This window comes from Hyperoodon ampullatus, assembly GCF_949752795.1.
Source record: "Hyperoodon ampullatus genome assembly, chromosome: 18".
Lineage (NCBI taxonomy): Eukaryota > Metazoa > Chordata > Mammalia > Artiodactyla > Ziphiidae > Hyperoodon > Hyperoodon ampullatus.
The window spans coordinates 25,821,966-25,841,466 of NC_136931.1; the positions used below are offsets into that span (position 1 = coordinate 25,821,966).

A 19,501-nucleotide genomic window follows, 5' to 3' on the forward strand; every position below is an offset into this window, starting at 1 on the left:
CCCCTGGCCACTTAGATATGTAAAATCTCACATCTCACTTCAGATCTACTGTATCAGAAACTCTGTGCATGGGGCCAGGCATCTGTGTTTGCACAAGGCCACCAGTACATTCTGATGCACATTAAAGTTGTTTTTTTAAATTAATTAATTAATTTATTTTGAATGTTTGAATTTTATCTATTTATTTTTTATACAGCAGGTTCTTATTAGTTATCTATCTTATACACATCAGTGTATACATGTCAATCCCAGTCTCCCAATTCATCACACCACCACCACCACCCCCCGACGGCTTTCCCCCCATGGTGTCCATACGTTTGTTCTCTACATCTGTCTCTATTCCTGCCCTGCAAACTGGTGTATCTGTCCATTTTTCTAGATTCCACATATATGCGTTAATATACGATATCTGTTTTTCTCTTTCTGACTTACTTCACTCTGTATGACAGTCTCCAGATCCATCCACGTCTCTACAGATGACCCAATTTCATTCCTTTTTATGGCTGAGTAATATTCCATTGTATATATGTGCCACATTTTCTTTATCCATTCATCTGTTGATGGGCATTTAGGTTGTTTCCATGACCTGGCTATTGTAAACAGTACTGCAGTGAACATGGGGGTGCATGTGTCTTTTTGAATTACGATTTTCTCTGGGTATATGCCCAGTGATGGGATTGCTGGGTCGTATGGTAGTTCTAGTTTTAGTTTTTAAGGAACCTCCATACTGTTCTCCATAGTGGCTATACCAATTTACATTCCCACCAACAGTGCAAGAGGGTTCCCTTTTCTCCTCACCCTCTCCAGCATTTGTTGTTTGTAGATTTTCTGATGATGCCCATTCTAACCAGTGACACTAAAGTTTAAGAACCATAGATTTGTAAAAAAAGTTAAAGAAGCATTCCTTTTGCATCAGTGCTAATTACAGAAATTTATTCTAATGACATAACTGTAGAATATGGAAGTGTCCAAAGATTTATCCAATAGGATGTTCATCACAGAACTGTTTATAATTGTGATAAGCTATAAATAATGAATGTTCTATATAAAGAACAATTTCATGGGAAATATTAATGATTTGTTATTTCTTTAAAGGAGATTTTAAGCAGCATGCCTGAGAGTATCCCAATTTTCTCTAAATTATTCAAATGACTGCATACAAATATCAAAACTGCTCATCAGGGCTTCCCTGGTGGCACAGTGGTTGAGAGTCTGCCTGCTGATGCAGGGGACACGGGTTCGTGCCCCGGTCTGGGAAGGTCCCACATGCCATGGAACGGCTGGGCCCGTGAGCCATGGCCACTGAGACTGCGCGTCGGGAGCCTGTGCTCCGCAACAGGAGAGGCCACAACAGTGAGAGGCCCGTGTACCACAAAAAACAAAAAACAAAAAACAAAACTGCTCATCAAAGTAAACAAAATATCTAGAAAGCTTATCTATCTGTGGCATTATGAATGTTCATAATTTTCATCTTTATAAGGGTTTTTGTCAATGTCTATTATGAATATGTGTGTGTGCACATACGTACATACATACATATATGCGTATATAGATATATACATACCTATATGTATTTACATTTGCTTTCAATTGCAAAAGATTTAGCAAAACCTATTTATCATTCTCCATGGCTTTGTTGTCTGAATAGACACCATCGATAGCTCTTTTCCTGGTTCTAAAACTGTGAAAAATATTTTTACTTAATATAAGCATAAAATTAAAGTTTACTACTCACTCATGTATTACATGTGCCTTTTTAAAAACATCTGACACCATGTCTACTAGAGAATAATTCTGGTAACATAGTTACAATTGAGTACATATAGAACATGAGGATTCTATTGGAATTACTCCTTATGGAATCTAAAATTGTGCTTTTACTTTAAAAGATGTGTACCTGAGGAAGACCCTGCCATACAGAACACATACCTGAGTCTGATGATTTTTTTGTCTGGTAAACCAATGTTTTCATTAAAATAATGCTAATTTGACAACTAAAATCCCTTAAGTCCCTTCCCCATAACTTTCTTTGGTTTTCTTTTTATTTACGCACTATGCGGAAGAAAAATAGACTTGGTAGAGTCCAATAAATGGTAATAGGTTTGAGGTTTTCTTTTTACAGTAAGTAATTTAATCATTATCATATATTGAGATCTTTTCAGCTATCAATCTGCTTTTTGTTTAATGGAGGAATTCTTCAGGATATGGAACGCCTGTTTGAATGCCAGTTCTATTTTATGAAAAACTACAGTTCAGGATTTTCTCTTTTCCTATCCTTGAATGCGTCTTAAGACTGGGAAGAGTGATCTCTGGATGTAACTTTAAATGAATGGATGTCTCAAGGTTCTTCACAAGTTACAAGTTTTGTTCCTAGGTGCCAGATAGATAGCTATGTGTTTCTTTTTTTTTTTTTTTTTTTTTTGTGGTACGTGGGCCTCTCACTGTTGTAGTCTCTCCCGTTGTGGAGCACAGGCTCCGGACGCGCAGGCTCAGCGGCCATGGCTCACGGACCCAGCCGCTCTGCGGCATGTGGGATCTTCCCGGACCGGGGCACGAACCCATGTCCCCTGCATCGGCAGGCGGACTCTCAACCACTGCGCCATCAGGGAAGCCCCAGCTATGTGTTTCTTTTGCAACAAATAAAAACAAGCTACTGTTTCTAAAACATCAAATAAAAATGGAAAGAAATAATAAACTGCTTTCAAAATAAAGAAAACAGTTAAAATTCAGAGGAATTACTTGAAGTTTTTTGTCTCTACCCCTGATCATCAGGCATTCACATTCTCCAGGATATTTTTCTTTACTGGTCTTTGTTATAAGGACAGACTCTAAACATTCCTTACATATCCAAATTACTTGATAAATCACATACATAATGAATGGAAAGCCAATCATTTGCCTTTGACATTTTGGTTTAATTTGAGAGTTTTCTTATTTTTCAAATAGAAAGAACTACTAAAATAGTTTTAAAATGTTACACAGTTTATCATAATCATTCTATTGATCACTAACATGGTAAGAAGACTAAAACTATCATTGTGGTATAATAATATATAGCAGAGTAACTAAGTATTTCTTTTTAGAAAAACTTTTGAATTGAGAGAAACCCTCCTTGCCTTACCCAGTAGATATAGGATATACGAATACAGGATACTAGAAAATGCTCAGGTAACCAACTGTTCCAGTTTTTCTGGGTATGAGGGATTTCCTTGGAAGTGGGGCTTTCTGTGCTAAAATCTGGACAGGCTCAGGGAGATGTGAACTGTTGGTCACCCTAATGTAGAAGGAAGTGGGAGTTGGGTTTGGGATTAGTCCATGAGTTTCTATCCTCAGGAGTATGGCCACCCTAGAACTAAAAGACTGTTAAAAAAAAAAAAACAAACAAAACCAACATTTTAGGGGTACTGGCCAGAAATATCAAGAAGAGTATGTAGAATTAGCAAATATGATTAGCAGAAGGGCAGGATCTGACGTTCTCCATTGAACAGTGTTAAGAGTTCAAGCAAGATGGCAAACATCGCGAGACCTTGAAATTACACACCTTGGTATTTTTTCCTTTATGTTCTTACTGGTGAGTGGCAGGTCTTCTCAGAAGACTGCTGGTAATGAAGTATTTTTTTAAATTTTATTTTATAATATAAAGGATATGAGTCTTTTTTCCATTCCTTAACTTTGATGTCTTAAATCTCCCTATACCTGAAAACATCTTTTTACCTTCTGTCACATGCTGATAAGTAGGATTTCAAGGGGAAGAGTATTCACACATTCCAATTATTCTAATATCTAAGGGAGCACTTTAACCTATTTTCAAAGGTTTGCCTGCTGCAAATATGAGAGTGATTTTAATTCTCCTCTTTAGTACAGTCTAGTGTTCATATACTAATCCTTATTATATTGCCATGAAATTACAAAAAGAATACCATAACAATTTTGTGTTTATTCTAAATATGCTAGATAAGCTGTTAGCATTAATGTGGCTGAGATTTTATTATTTTTCTTCCCAGAAAGAATGGAAATGAGTTTACTTAATATGAAACGATGGTTTCATATAACTGTTAGGATTAGGCGATGTTGAAAATAAGAAATCTTGATAGAAAAAAAATTGCTAAATTTTTATTCAGCTGTAGACTTCAACAGCAAGGTTGGAGCAGCTGGTCTGATCTAGTCTTTTGTGGCCATTAATTGATAGAAGGCCTCATTCTGTAATCATCCTCACCAGACCCCACTCGCCTTTATAACATGCACTGTCTCTGACTATTCCTTCTGGAATCTCATACAGAGCCTTTCCATAATTAAACTTGTTTAGCCGTTTCATCAGAGACCCTTAAAGCATATTATGTGTAATTTGACTGCAAATGTCTACTTATAGATTCACTTAAATATACAGACAAGGAGAAACAATGTATTATTAACACACCTCAAAAAATAACTCTTCTTTATTCCTCCAACAGTATGGCATTTGGGAAACAGCAAAACTATGGAGACAGTAAACAGATCTGTGAGTTTTAGGGAATTGGGGGAAGGGGAGAGATGAATGGGAAAGTACAGAGGATTTTTAGGATGTTAAAACTATTCTTTATGATGCCATAATGGTGGCTATGTGGCATTATATATTTGTTAAAACCCACAGAACTATACAACACGGAGTGGACCTTAATGAAAACTATGGGATTCAGTAAATAATCATTTATCAATATTGATTCGTTAATAGTGACAGATGCATCACATGAATACAAGATGTTAATAACAGAGGAAACTATGTGGGAGGGGGTACACGTATCTGCTCAATTTTCCTGTAAATCTAAAACTTCTAAAGTTCAATCTTAATTAAAATTATACGCTCTTAAAAAAAGAGTAAAAAGAGCTGCTCGATTTTAAGTGATTCATGAGCCTTGAAATCAGAAATGTTTAGGTTTGAATCCTTATTCCACCCTTTATCTGTGGACCTTAGACGGTTCTCTGATTCTTTGGAAAATAGGGATAACCATGCCTCTCTTATTGTATGGCTAGACATCTGGCAAAATCTTTTCAATTCCAAAAGCCACGACCCTTTCATGATGTAACACTCCTTCAAATTAAAATGTGTAATGATGTATAACAGCATTTCCTGAAGTGACAAAAATAGTTTTGCTGCTCTACCTTTTTATTCTTTTTGAGGAAGGGGTACCTACCGCTGACAGTCTTAATGCAGCTGGTGACGGTGGGATAGAGGAAGGTAGGGTATTAAGTATCTCATATTTCAATGTTGAAGTCAGAGGTGGTCTTTACTATAAAAAGTTTTAACTTGAATATAGCCCTTTGGAAAAATATTCAATAAGACAAATTCTTTGTTGTTGTTGTTGTTTTTTTTGGAATCCAAGTCATGGTTTTCCTTCTCCATTCTAGACAGTTGCAAATGCTCTCTCCTCTCTACTCATTTGTTCTTATGTACTTAAGTATAAGTATTCTTGTGGACATGCATTTTCATTTCTTTTGGGTAAAATCCTAAGAGTGTAAGTGCTGGCTCATAGGGTAGATGTATGCTTAACTTAATGAGACTTCCAATCAGTTTGAAGAAAAGACAGCTAACATTTTCTGTGTACGAAGGGCCAGACACTAGGCTATGTGCTTTACGGTAATTACCTAATCTTTTAACATTGTGAGTTAGATTCTATTTTATTTATTTGCTTGTTTGTTTATTTATTCATTTTATTCTTGGCCGCTTCGGGTCTTAGTTGCGGCACTCAGGATCTTCACTGCGGCATGCGGGATCTTTCATTGTGGCACGCACGCTTGTCTCTAGTTGTAGCACAATGGCTCCAGAGTGCCTGGGTTCTGTAGTTTGTGGCCCGACGGCTTAGTTGTTCCGCGGCATGTGGGACCTTAGTTCCCCCACTAGGGATCGAACCTGCATTCCCTGCATTGGAAGGCGGATTCTTCACCACTGGACCACCAGGGAAGTCCCTAGATTCTATTTTTATCCCTGATTTACAGAAGTGTAAACTGAAGTGTAGAGTGGTTAAGAAGTGTGCCTCAAATCACACTGTTATTTAGTGTTACTGTATTATCCTAAGTATTGGTATGGGAAACACGCTCTCTTGCATAGACATTAGCATGAACAGGGAGGAAAAAAAGACCTAGCCCTTGTCCCAGATATTCTCCTGAAGTTCAAGAATTTCAATTAGGACCAATGAGACAGCCCAAGTTGTTCTTAGGAAAGTAACTGTGTGGGTCAGCGGAAGGTTTATTTTTCTATATCTTGAGAAATATTTCCATTTCTTCCAAGTTTCCCTTAACTAGTGACACGCTAAAGCCAAAGGAAGTGGGTGTTGCAGGGTTATTTTATTCTGGAGCCAGTGGAGCCAGATTATCAGTCTCTCCTCTGCTATTGTGCACAGCCCAGCATGCATAGCCACTACCCTACAATTAACCTATCTGAATTAGGCTTCCAGTTACTACCTAAGGAGACCGGCAGTACCCTTTGGGTATTCTCGATCAGGGGCTGCTGAGTTAAACATACATTTACATGTAAATGGTCTCCTTTTCTCCTACTTCTCAGCCTGCTAATGAAATATTCTGCACTGCTGTGCAAACCATGTTACATACACATTTTGAATAGGAAAATGCCTGTGGTGAAATGGAAAAATTAAAGCAATATTACACATTAAAAAACAGCCCTTGGGGACAGCCATTTAACTTTTTCATTCCATTTGTTCCATTATTCAATGCATATGTTAGTGCCTTAGTGCTGGAGGCTGCCCTCTTCACTGGAGAAATAATTCTGATGATCAGGAACAGGAGACCTGCCCTCAGGGATTTACTGGATTTGAAGGAGCCAATCATTAAATTCATATTTATGCCAATAATTTTTTATATTTTGAATTATAATGAATACAGGGAAAGATAAACACAGGTGGCTGTGAGGCCAATTGACAGGGAAATCTGACCTAGTCTGAGGGCAAGAGATTTCCCTGAGGAAACTACAAGGCAAAAAACTGCTTAAAGCTGTCAGAATATGACTATTAATCAATGCTAGCTATTATCGAATGCTCACTATGTACCAGGCACAGCTCTAAACACATTACATATATTATCTCTACAGATTTATGAGGTTGGTACTGTTATTATCCCATTTTACAGATGGGGACGAGGAGCCAGGATTCAAAGCCAGGCTGCCTGATTCTGGAGTGTGCACACTGGAACACTAAATAAACACACAACTCTGTTTGCTGTTCCTTTTACTTTCTTAATATTACTTCCTACTGTAAAGTATATTTTTCCTTTTCTAAGTTGGCCAAATTACTATTTTATTAAAACACTTAATTTGTTCCTTGATCTAAGCCTATGCTAAATTATTTCCTATGTGCACAGACTGTTACTTTATTAGCAAGCAAAAGTGACTTAAAAAAAAAATCTCAGTCATTAATATCCACCAGGAACTGTAGGAAATGTTTTCTCCCAGCACTTCTTTGGACACCTTTCAGCATCCCTGTCATATACATGAGAGGGTGAGGTAAAGAGAAGTTTAGTGTCTTGTCCGCTATCACCTGGGTAGAAAGCCTGGTGCAGCTGGGATCGGGGAAGCCAGATTTGCCCATGTTGCTACAAACCCTGGGCTGCCTCGCTGATTTTATTACTAGTGTTTCACGGGTCTCAAAAATAAAGCTATGCAGATACTGGAAAACAGCCGCATTTCCACTTCTTGGGTATAACCAACAAGCCCTACCACAGTCTCATCTTTGTATTATAAAGTAAATCAATTCTGATTAAATGAATGAAATGATCCAGGAAATCCTTTTGGTTTCTTTGCCTTGATCATTGATTTACCAATCAATATTCTGAGGATTAATTTGTTTTCCTGTTATTTTGATATTGGGAATGAGCTGTCCTGAGTGTCTGAAACATATTTAGTTGTCTTGGTTAAATGCTTTGCTTTGTAAATTTATTTTACTTTCATATCCAGTTCAGTTTCCTGAGAATTTGGATGGTGTGAGATTTCCAGAGACCTGATATGAAAGTCACTAGTCCCGTTCATTTTTTTCTTGATATATTCCAGAACCTCTCTTTATTTTCCCTCAGTACTTAGTGTTTCTCGCTCCCCAGAACTTACTCACGTTTTCCTACTCACTACTTTCAGAGTTTACCTTTTGATCTTCAAGAATTGTAAGGTAACACTATATACATGACAGTTCCTATTTCAAACTCAGAGCTACTGTCCATACAAATACACTCACACCTGTCAGACTACATATCCTGATGCTGGATGAACAAAATAGATCTCTAGCAGCTCACACTGACATCTCTCTAAAAGCAGTCAGCTTTCACAGCTAGTCTCTAGGGAGGTTAAAAAAAAAATGAAGATAGCACTGCTGGTGTCCTGGTAGCCTGCCTTGACTGCCCCACACGACCTGCCTGTTGTTCCACAAAGTATAATTTCAGCTCCACGGACTTCTCTTAAGTGTTCTCTTTTGCTTGGCCTCACATCAGATCACCATCTAATCTAGCCTAGAGACTTTTCATTAGGTTTCATTACAGGATGTTACAGTTTCTGTTGCATTGATGTGCTCTCCACAGAGACTTTTCACTGAATTTATTCCGAGAAATTAAGTGATCTCAAGTTCAGCAGTAGTAGCACCCGTTACGATGTCAGATTTTAAAGCCAAATAAAACTGAAAGATCATGTTTGGAATCCTGAGTATGCCAAAAGGTCCAAAGACAGTTTATTAAAATAATAACAATGATAATAATAATGTTAAACAAGGGCAAAAACTACATGTTTTGAAAAAATCCATTTGTGCGTTCATTCCTTCAACAGATTATTTTGTTATGTATCTTTAATCATTGGATACATAATGGTGAAGAGAAATTTGGGGCTATTTGGCTAATCTGAATATCAGAAGTATATATATTCTTCTACATGAAGAAAGGTAAATGTTTATGTCTCAGCAGCAGCACACAACTTAGATAGAATTTTAGTAACTGGATCCCAGCTCTTTCTTGTGCCTTCCTTAGGAGAAGTCTCAGAGTATTTTCGTGTCCAAGGACCACAGATTCTATTGCAAAAGTAGTGCTGATTTACATAAAATGTAGTAAAGTTTTCCTAAGTAAACAGAGAGGTGATATTATATGTCATTCATCAAGCAAAACGACATAAATATTCCATTTTTATCCTGTCTTTTTCCTTTCATTTCCTCATCTGAATAGCTATCCTTTGGACTCTCACTCATGCTTTCTCTGTCTCCACTTCTCCGTCTCTGTCAATCTGTGCCTTTCTGTCTGTTGATCTAAAACAAATAGACTGTCAGTTATTTCTCCAGCAAAAAAAATAAAAGAAAAAGAAAAAAAAAGGGAGGACAGTGGGGTTTAGTCAGGATTAGCAAAGAATTGCAATCCAGGGTATAAGTGTCCACATGGCAAGGCGAGGAGAACTTTTTTATAGAGGGGAAAAGGAAGCTAGGTTGGCTATAGAAAACAAAGGGTCCATGGTTTTTCATTGGCTGACTGTTGCAAGGAAAGAAGGAGCCCTTATCCCCGTTGGGCAGTTATCTTTGAAGGATGTGAGAGCTCCCCTTTCTGGTATCCCAACTGTATTTAACTGAGGTTTCTGTTTATTAATTTTGTATGTTTCTCTCTTTTTCTCTGTCTGCTCTCTCTCTCTCTTGCTTTCCACCCTCTCTACCCATACCCTCTCCATTCCCCTTTTTTCCTGCCTTCTCTTCTCCCACCTCATCCCTCCTTTCTGGAGCTCTGCCACTGGGTCATGGAAAGCCTCTTTTTTATAAAAAGCAGTGTGTTCCTCATTCTGCTCCTCTACTTAGCCTCCATGGTCCCAGACAGTCTCCCCACTCAGCATGACAAAGCATGTTTCTTACATTCCAAGATCCTCAGAAGACAGAGAAGGAATTTTCCTGATGGTGAAAATTGTTCTTTTTTCTAATTATTTTTTTTCTTGTCATAGTTCCTGTCATCACTTTCATTAAAAAAAATAAAATTATACTGGTAAATCCACAGGATTTCAACAGAATCCTAGGAGTAACTTTTTTTTAAAGATGGCTGCATCATTTTAAAACCCTTAGTAAAATGGAATACTAAGTTGGAAACCTATGGTGCCCACTTATGCAGATTTAGTTATTATTTAATAGTGAGGATACCATTTTGGGAATATGACAGGGGGTCTACAAAAGTTTCTCCATCATCAGGATTTAGTGTTTGCAGTCAAGAAGGCAGATGGATTTCCCTACAATGTTTTCCTGATAAATGGCAAGTTGAAACTTTTCTTAATAAAGTATCAACCAGGAAGGGAGCATTGATTGCAAAAAGACATTTTTTTTTTTTTTTTTTTTTTTTTTTTTTTTGTGGTATGTGGGCCTCTCACTGTTGTGGCCTCTCCCGTTGCGGAGCACAGGCTCCGGACGCGCAGGCTCAACGGCCATGGCTCACGGGCCCAGCCGCTCCGCGGCATATGGGATCTTCCCAGACCGGGGCACGAACCCGTGTTCCCTGCATTGGCAGGCGGACTCTCAACCACTGCGCCACCAGGGAAGCCCAAAAAGACATTTTTGTGAACTCCAGTATTTTAAAATATCTGTTTTCCATTTACTTCAAAAGTAACAGCCCAGGGGCTTCCCTGGTGGCGCAGTGGTTAAGAATCCGCGTGTCAATGCAGAGGACACGGGTTCGAGACCTGGTCCAGGAAGATCCCACGTGCCGCGGAGCAACTAAGCCCGTGTGCCCAACTACTGAGCCTGCACTCTAGAGCCTCTGTGCCACAACTACTGAAGCCTGTGCGCCTAGAGCCCATGCTCCGCAACAAGAGAAGCCACCGCAATGAGGAACCTGCACACCGAAAGGGAGAGTAGCCCTCACCACAACTAGAGAAAGCCCACGCACAGCAACCAAGACCCAACGCAGCCAAAAATAAATAAATTAAATTAATTAATTTAAAAAAAAAAGAGGGATGGAGGGAGGGAGGCTAGTTAAAAAAAAAAAGTAACAGCCCAAATTTTCCATTTGCTCTAAAATAATCCTGTCAATTTCGGAAAAAGTACAAAAACCTTAACACGTTCAGCTGCTAAGTTAACTTGTACTAAATTGAACACTGTAATCTAATACAGCAAAGATACTTTTATTTCCCTAAAGACATGCCTTTCTTATTTCCTAAGACATGTTTTGGGATTTAACAAACTTTTGGCATGAATAGAAACAAGATGGTTTCATCGTACTGTAAAGTAAAAAAACAAAAAACAAAAAAAGAAAACCCAAGAAACCTGTAAATAACTCTAAACCAAGCTGTGTGGATTTGTGTTTTTTTTTTTCACAGCTGGAATACTAGTTTTTATTACACTCAACTGGCATGGCAAATTAAAATTCATCTCTGTTTGTTAAACTGCTACTTAAAATGGCTTCCACCAACTGTTACAGTTGAATATTATGTTGTCATTTATGCATTTAGGGGGAATGGTTCGATAGCATGAATATTTTAAAACAATTACATAGAAGGTACTTTTCTCCCCATTGGTTTTCAATAGTTTACTAACTGAATTATGTGTTGAGTTCTTAGTCAAACTCAGCTTAATTTTCACTGGTGATAAGGCAGCTGTTGACTGAATTAATTAAATAGTCCTTATAGGTACATTATAGCTGTAATTCCTGATTATAGCCAAACAATTCTACTTTATTACTTCTCTGCAGATTTGCTACTTATGGAAACCAAGGGGCTTCAGTGACAAATCAACCTTCCCCACACAATAAGTGACACATTGATAGCAACAATGACAAAAGACCCTCCCCTTTGTCTCTGTGCATTTTACATTTATTTTTATTGAGCACAGAAGTCTGCAGACTATTCTGAAGGAATTACATACCTGGCATTTGACTGTTTACTAAGCTAAGATTGCGTGTGTTTACAGCCACCTTTATTTTAGGTCTTAATAAAATAAAACAAAGAAAAGCACTCAGTGTCATGGTATATCTGCATACAAAAATCAGCATATTATTCCTTCCTTTAATACCCATAATGCTAATTACCTCCTTCGGGAAACCTTTACTGACACCCCAGACAGAATAAACCATATTCTCATCTGAGTTACTCTCTATCTTCTCAATCATTCTGTTTTTTTCCTTACTAGAATGTTTTTTAAACTCTTTGTTTATCTGTCTATCACAGTGGTAAGATCATGGGATGTATCCTGCACTTCATTATACATGGGAATGCCCAGCAGTTTCCTTTACTCAATAGCCCCTATCACCACTGAAATACTGAAGTAGGATTTTTATGACTTGTCTGAATCATGAGGAAAAATAGTAAAAATGCAGCTGAATTATTTTATCTAAAACTCTCTGTTCTTTTTTTTTTTAATATATTTATTTATGGCTGCACTGGGTCTTCATTTTTGGGTCTTAGTTGCTGCGTGCAGGCTTTCTCTAGTTGTGGCAAGTGGGAGCTACTCTTCATTGTGGTGCATGGGCTTCTCATTATGGTGGCTTCTCTTGTTGCAGAGCATGAGCTCTAGGCGCGCACAGGCTTCAGTAGTTGTGGCTTAAGGGCTCTAGAGCACAGGCTCAGTAGTTGGGGCACATGGGCTTAGTTGCTCCGCGGCATGTGGGATCTTCCCGGACCAGGGCTCGAACTCGTGTCCCCTGCATTGGCAGGCAGATTCTCAACCACTGCGCCACCAGGGAAGTCTCAAACTCTCTGTTCTTACCAAGTCTTGAAGTCATAGTTTAAATTTGTTTATTTTATATTTGCCACTTAAATAGCCTCTCTTTTCCTAAAAAAAACAGACCTTCATAGATGATAATTTATTTAAAAGTGAAAGTATCTTCACGTTTATTTTTTTCTTGTGATTTTCATGCTTTAATTTCCAATGAAAAGAGTAGCTTTTTATAAGCCTTAAATTGAGCAAAAGAGCTTAGGTTCAAAGACATAGGGTCATAATTTTGCTTCAGAAAATAAAAATGCGGTTACAAGTAACCATTATTTTTTCCAGGGTCATCAGAATTACAATTCATCTACTATTTTACAGAACAAAGAGATTCTGCCTCATTACGTAGATTGTTTCTTAAAGGATCAGATTTTTATAAGCATCTAACACTGAGAAGGGTAAAATACGCATCTAATTTATAACCAATTTGTTTTCAAGTGTTTTATCCTAGGATACACCAAAAAAAGATGACAAGAAAAGAGGAGAAAACTTTATGATGGCTTTATAGCCACCAGTAAGAAAAAGGTTAACCTTTTCTTCCTTTAATATCTTGCTAGAACAACATCTTTACCTGGCATTTGTCCTCTTAGCTATCTTAATCATATTGTACACTGTGAATGCCAAGAAAAATGTGCATTCGCTGGCCTTAGTAAAATGTCATCTAACTGACAACCAGCTTGTTACTTAACACTCAGGCCCTGAATAATCTGATGTATTCTGTTTGTCATACTGCTTAATATTAGGGAAACTGAGGAACACAAAATTTATAGGACAAACATAAGTTTATAAGAAAACAGCTGCAACAAATCACTTTGGATGAGCCAGGAACCATAACTGATAGATCCAAGAAGTGAGCTTTAGGCTAATTTGCTAAATAATGCTTATCTTCTTTATATATTCTTATAGAATATATTATTTATAAAGAATACTTTATTTTGTTAAGTAGAAAAGGATGATTAGCATAAATTTTATTTAATTAAAAAAAAGAGTAACATGTATTCCTTAAGCCTTGGACAAATGATTTGTTTCCACATTAATATTTTTCTACCCATAGATAAATATTTTCCCATCCATCATATTTCATCAAATACAAAAGTGGCAGTTTTGCTGCTTACCAACTGGGAAATACTGTGTCCAACCTGAAGGAGTTTTTTTTTTTGTTTTGTTTTGTTTTTTTCTTGTTCTCTTTCTAGGACTGAAATAAAGCATTCTTGAGGAGTTAGTTGCAACTTTGTAACTTCGTAAGTCATATAATCATGTCATAACGGAAAGTTAAAAATAACATTCTGTAGTATTGGGGACAAAAGGAAAATTATTGCTTTACTAAGGAATACAATAAGTGTAGTTTGAATCCTAGGTGGGATTTTTATATGATTATCTTTAGGGTATATTAGATAAGCATCTTCAAGTCTGTCCTTTGAAGTATCATCTCTAATCTCAGTACGAATTCCTAACAAGATTTTCACATCATTTTTTTTTAACACTATTGAAAGAAACTGCATGTCTACATCGAGAAGAAGGTAGTGACACATATACACAGAAATCCTTTTCATGAAAATTGTTAAGTATGATGCCATAATGGCACGATTCTAGAATGAACATGCCACAATGGCTGAGTAAAGGGTAAAGAGCATTAAGCATCTCAGGTGGCAGAATACGCCACCCCAAAATATGCCATTTTGGCATAAGCATTATTTTGAGCTGAAGGCAATTGGGAAGAAGGTTCAAGAAAAGCTCTCTGCCTTCCCCCTATTTGCCTAAAAGCAGGACATACATTTAAAAAGGTATGCCCCTCTCCTCTGTACCAGGAAGGAAATAAGTTAATCATTCAAGACAATTTTAGAACTTTATCAGCTGGGAGACAGCACCAGAGCAATCCACATAATAAACTTTATGAACTAGTCTTTATCTATCATTAGTTTCCATATATTTGCCTTCTCACAATTTGCTACCCAAGAAACTTAAAATCCTTTCCTTTTGTCTTGTCACTTCTCTAAAAAAGTACTGTGCCTCTGCTAATATACTATATAAACCCAAGTTCTAACCAGCCCTTTGTGTTACTCATCTGTGAGTGCTCCCAAGTGAAAGCGTGATGCACATGCTAATAAACTTCTATTGCATTACTACCTTGGCTATTCCTTGACCAAAATTTACCTCATACAACTGACAGCCTAATTAACCTACTGGAGTTTTTTTGTTTTGTTTTTGTTTTTTAACATCTTTATTGGAGTATAATTGCTTTACAATGGTGTGTTAGTTTCTGCTGTATAACAAAGTGAATCAGTTATACATATACATATGTTCCCATATAGCCAAGGTAGTAATGCAGTAATAAGGTATAAAGGTGCTCACTGTGCTCTAGCATGTCACGATTGGAATACAAGAAATATGTGTAAGAAAAAAGACAAATATTCAATATTGATGGTTGAATGAGCTGAATAAATTAGAGGACTCTCCTTTCAATTTAAGAAGTTTGCCAGTGTTTGGATACCTTTGAACAAAGAAAAAATGGAAATAAAATTTTTATTAAGCGTAAAAAATAAATAAATAAATAAATAAACTTCTATTGGTTTTTCTCTTGTGAATCGTTTTTGGTCAATCCAATTTACAAGACCTCAGCCAGAGAACCCAGAACAGTAGCAGGAAAAAAAATTCCTCCCTTGCAGCATCCACTTGATTAGGAGTATAAACAGCTTCACTTAAAAATAAAATTGTGATGTCATATCCCTGTTTAAGTTCTTCTATAACCTCCGTATCCCTTCTGATATTTTGCTGACGTTTCCCAAGTCATATCATCTACCATCCCATCCACTCATTTATTCAAAAGTATTTATCAAATCGATTTGCTCTGATAGTACTTTCCTTAACAGATCTTAGAACAGTGAAGATGGGGTTACTAATACATATTAATGTATATTTGCAAATGGTGGGACAAATTGGAAAGAAAGGAAGAGGAGTCTCATAAGAGTAAAGCACAAAGAGATGTGACTCACTGGGAATGAAGAAGGGGAGGAGCAGGTCAGATTCACTTTACCTAAGGAAGTAAAATAAAAACTGAGTTCCGGGCTTTATTGTTCTGTACAACATGGTAGCCATTAGCTACATGTGGCTATTGAGCACTTGAAATATAGCCTAGGTGATGGAAGAATTAGGTTTTTAAGTGTATTCAAATGTAATTAATTTAAACAGCCAGATGTAGACAGTACAGTTCTAGATATACTAAATGACTCCTCTGGTTCCATACATATGGTGCTCCCCTATTTCTTGGGGTTGCATACACCATTGCTTTTTCCCCAAATATAAATTTGTGTGGTTAAAAATACAGTCCCGGAAACATCTGATGAAAAAAAAAAGGGAAGACAAAAATTATGATTTAAGATCACCCATGCTTTTCTATCTTACCATTTAAATAGAGGTGTCTCGGGCTTCCCTGGTGGTGCAGTGGTTAAGAATCCGCCTGCCAATGCAGGGGTCACAGGTTCAAGTCCTGGTCCGGGAAGATCCCACATGCCGCGGAGCAACTAAGCCCATGCGCCGCAACTCCTGAGCCTGTGCTCTAGAGCCTGCAAACCACAATTACTGAGCCCACGTGCCACAACTACTGAAGCTTGTGTGCTAGAGTCCATGCTCCACAAGAGAAGCCACTGCAATGAGAAGCCTGTGCACCGCAACCAAGAGTAGCCCCTGCTCACTGCAACTACAGAAAGCCCGGGTGCAGCAACAAAGACCCAGTGCAGCCAAAAATAAATAAATAGAGGTGTCTCAATTGCCATCTTAGAGTAGGATGGAGGTGAAGGAGGAAGGGAAGATTGAGAAGGAGCAGAACGGAGAGAGAAAAATCAAAATCCTTTAAGTTATCTCTTGATGGTTTTACAGAACCTTGTTTCCCACTCTGAGTAAGAGACTTAATGATGTAGACTATCTAATTTATCTCTTGTCTACATGTACCAATTTAACTTGGAAATGAAGAGGATACAAAGGTTATGGGGCTCTAATTTTACTGATGAATTTCAAGCATCTCTCCAGTAAAAGCTATGAAGGTAGACTTTGCTGTTACACAGTTGTTCTAATGCTACCTTGAACCGGAGCTCTCCCTGTAAACGTTTTAGATTTTAATTACTCTTGTCTAGATGCACAATGATTTTTAAGGGTCTTACCTCTTTCCTCTTTGAGGTACAACCTATTGTCCAAATTAAAGCCTGAATAATGCTTTTTCAAAAACAGCAACCAAGTCTTTCTACAAGTTATAAAAACATCTGAAGAAGAAAACTATAAATAAAAGTTAGCTCAGAGAGACCCTAATGTAAATTAAGTTAGGTATAATACTCTGATTTTCTCTTTCAGTTTTGTAAATCAGCAAATTTCATGGGTCCAAGAACTAGTATTAAATATATTTGTTTAAACAAGTGGTATTAGGCTGTTGTCTGTTCAGAAGTGCCAGCTGGTGTGTGTATGTGTGAGTATGTGTGTGCAAGGAATGGTGAGGAGAAGGCAACGCTAATAAAGCCTCATTCTTTCTTTGCCTGAAATGACCTATTATATTAATTAGTTTATTTATTAACATATTAAGAATTGTTATATTTATTATTAGTCATCAGTTACTTAGTTAATCAATTCATCATTAATTAATTTATTAAGTTTTGCAGTAGATACGAAGTATGCAGGGGTGGTGAAGCTCAGAGTCTAGCATAGAAAAATAAACATCCATGTGAAGACTGAAATGGCATGCAGTCATTTAGAAGCACAGAGGTTGGTTACTTGCAACAGACCAAGGAGTAAGAAGGCCATACACAGGGGTTGTACCTGAGGAAATAAAACTTGAAGTGAACCTCAAAGTTTTGGGAGGGTGGGTGTTTCTAAGCATAATAAACATGTTATATAAAAGCAGAGAGGAAAGAGATTTAGAGCATGGAAGCAGACCATTGTGGCTGAAGTATGGAATATGAGGGAAAAAAAAAGAACAAGATGAATGTGGAGATATAGGCAGAGACTAGATAATGAAAACCCTTGTAAGTAACGCTATAGGGCTTGGTGTTTATCGTGAAAGTCCTGTACTGTGTAGAAGATATCTTTATTTTTGCAACGTTAGCAGCATTTCTTTAAAAAAACCCTTCTTCATCCATCTCATGGAATGTTGGTAATACCACCAGCCATGAACCATGAGAATCTTAGACACACATTTTGTGATCCCTTGGCCACCTGCCAGTGGAAGCCTCCAAATATTAGATACGTGAGTTTGATTCAACTATTTGACTCCTACCAAGATGTTTAGTAACTTTGGGAAGTATAACTGTCAGATTTGCAAACAAATGGTATACACATGGAAACAAAAGAATACAACTTTACAATGAGAGATAAAGACAACTCTTTCAGAGCTGTATAGAATGAAGCAAATAGTTCTGCCTGAGGAGAGTCACAGCCTTACTGATGAGATACCATTTATCTGGATCTTGATGGAGGGATCCTATCTATCTATTTACCCATCATCTACTCTTTTTTTCAAAGTAGGGAGAGTAAGCCATTCCAAAGAAGCATCACACACAAAGGCATCAAGTCATAAAAGAGATCAGTATCTAGGGTTGTTACCCTCTAGCAAATGAGGATCCTACATGAATTTTTGTAAAAAGGAATGACATATATATCCATAGATTTATGTTTTCCAAAGGTAGCTCCTGTGGAAATATGGGAACTTATTGTAGTAAAGAGAAACTGCTGATAAGGGATATGTTTTTGAGAGTAAAACTGAAAGATAAGAAGGTAGTAAACTACTATTTTTTTTTTGTAAACATCTTTATTGGAGTATAATTGCTTTACAATGTTGTGTTAGTTTCTGTTGTACAACAAAGTGAATCAGCTATGAGTATACATATATCCCCATATCCCCTCCCTCCCACCCTCCCTATCCCACCCCTCTAGGTCTTCACAAAGCACGGAGCTGATCTCCCTGTGCTATGCAGCAGCTTCCCACTAGCCATCCACTTCACATTTGGTAGTGTATATATGTCATTGCTACTCTCTCACTTCATCCCAGCTTCTCCTTCCCCCACTGTGTCCTCAAGTCCATTCTCTATATCTGCGTCTTTATTCCTGCCCTGCCACTAGGTTCATCAGTACCATTTTTTTAGATTCCACATGTGTGCGTTAGCATATGGTATTTGTTTTTCTCTTTCTGACTTACTTCACTCTGTATGACAGACTCTAAGTCCATCCACCTCATTACAAATGACTCAATTCCATTTCTTTCGATGGCTGAGTAATATTCCATTGAAACTACTCATTTTTTAAACGTTTTCTTTGTCTCATAAAAATAATATGGGCTTATATTCAACAACACAGATGTTTATACCTCACTCAGAAATTCTATTAAGTTTAATGTCATAGATTAATTCTTAGTCGACTAAAGCAGTGGCAGAGTTAGTGATGGAAATGGCCAAATTATTGACATGTCTAAGTTTGTTGTCTTCAGGATCCATCCATTTTTCCTATATTTTAATCAGTTACTATGTATCAAGTATTTTCCTAAATGCTGGGGATACAAATGTAATGAGTCATGACCTCTGTCCCAAATAATTTTATGATCTAAATGTCGCTTTTCTCACAATATGGTCCATAGACAACCTACATCAGAATCACCTGAGGAGCCTGATAAAAATACACATTTCTGGTTCCCAACCCAGACCATTCCCAGCCTGGAATCTACAGGTGCCTCAGGTAGGTCTAATGTGTGCTAATTTTGAGGATAATTGGTCTAATGTGATGAAAGATAAGATTGGGATGTATCAAGGTTATTTCAAGCGGTACTTGGAGAAAATAGGTGG

General features: G+C 37.4%; 1 long non-coding RNA gene across 1 annotated transcript in view; it reads right to left on the minus strand.

Moving 5' to 3' along the window:
• Window positions 1-19,501, minus strand: part of LOC307066431 — a 420,904-nt gene that overhangs the window by 297,951 nt on the left and 103,452 nt on the right. The window lies entirely within an intron of this gene.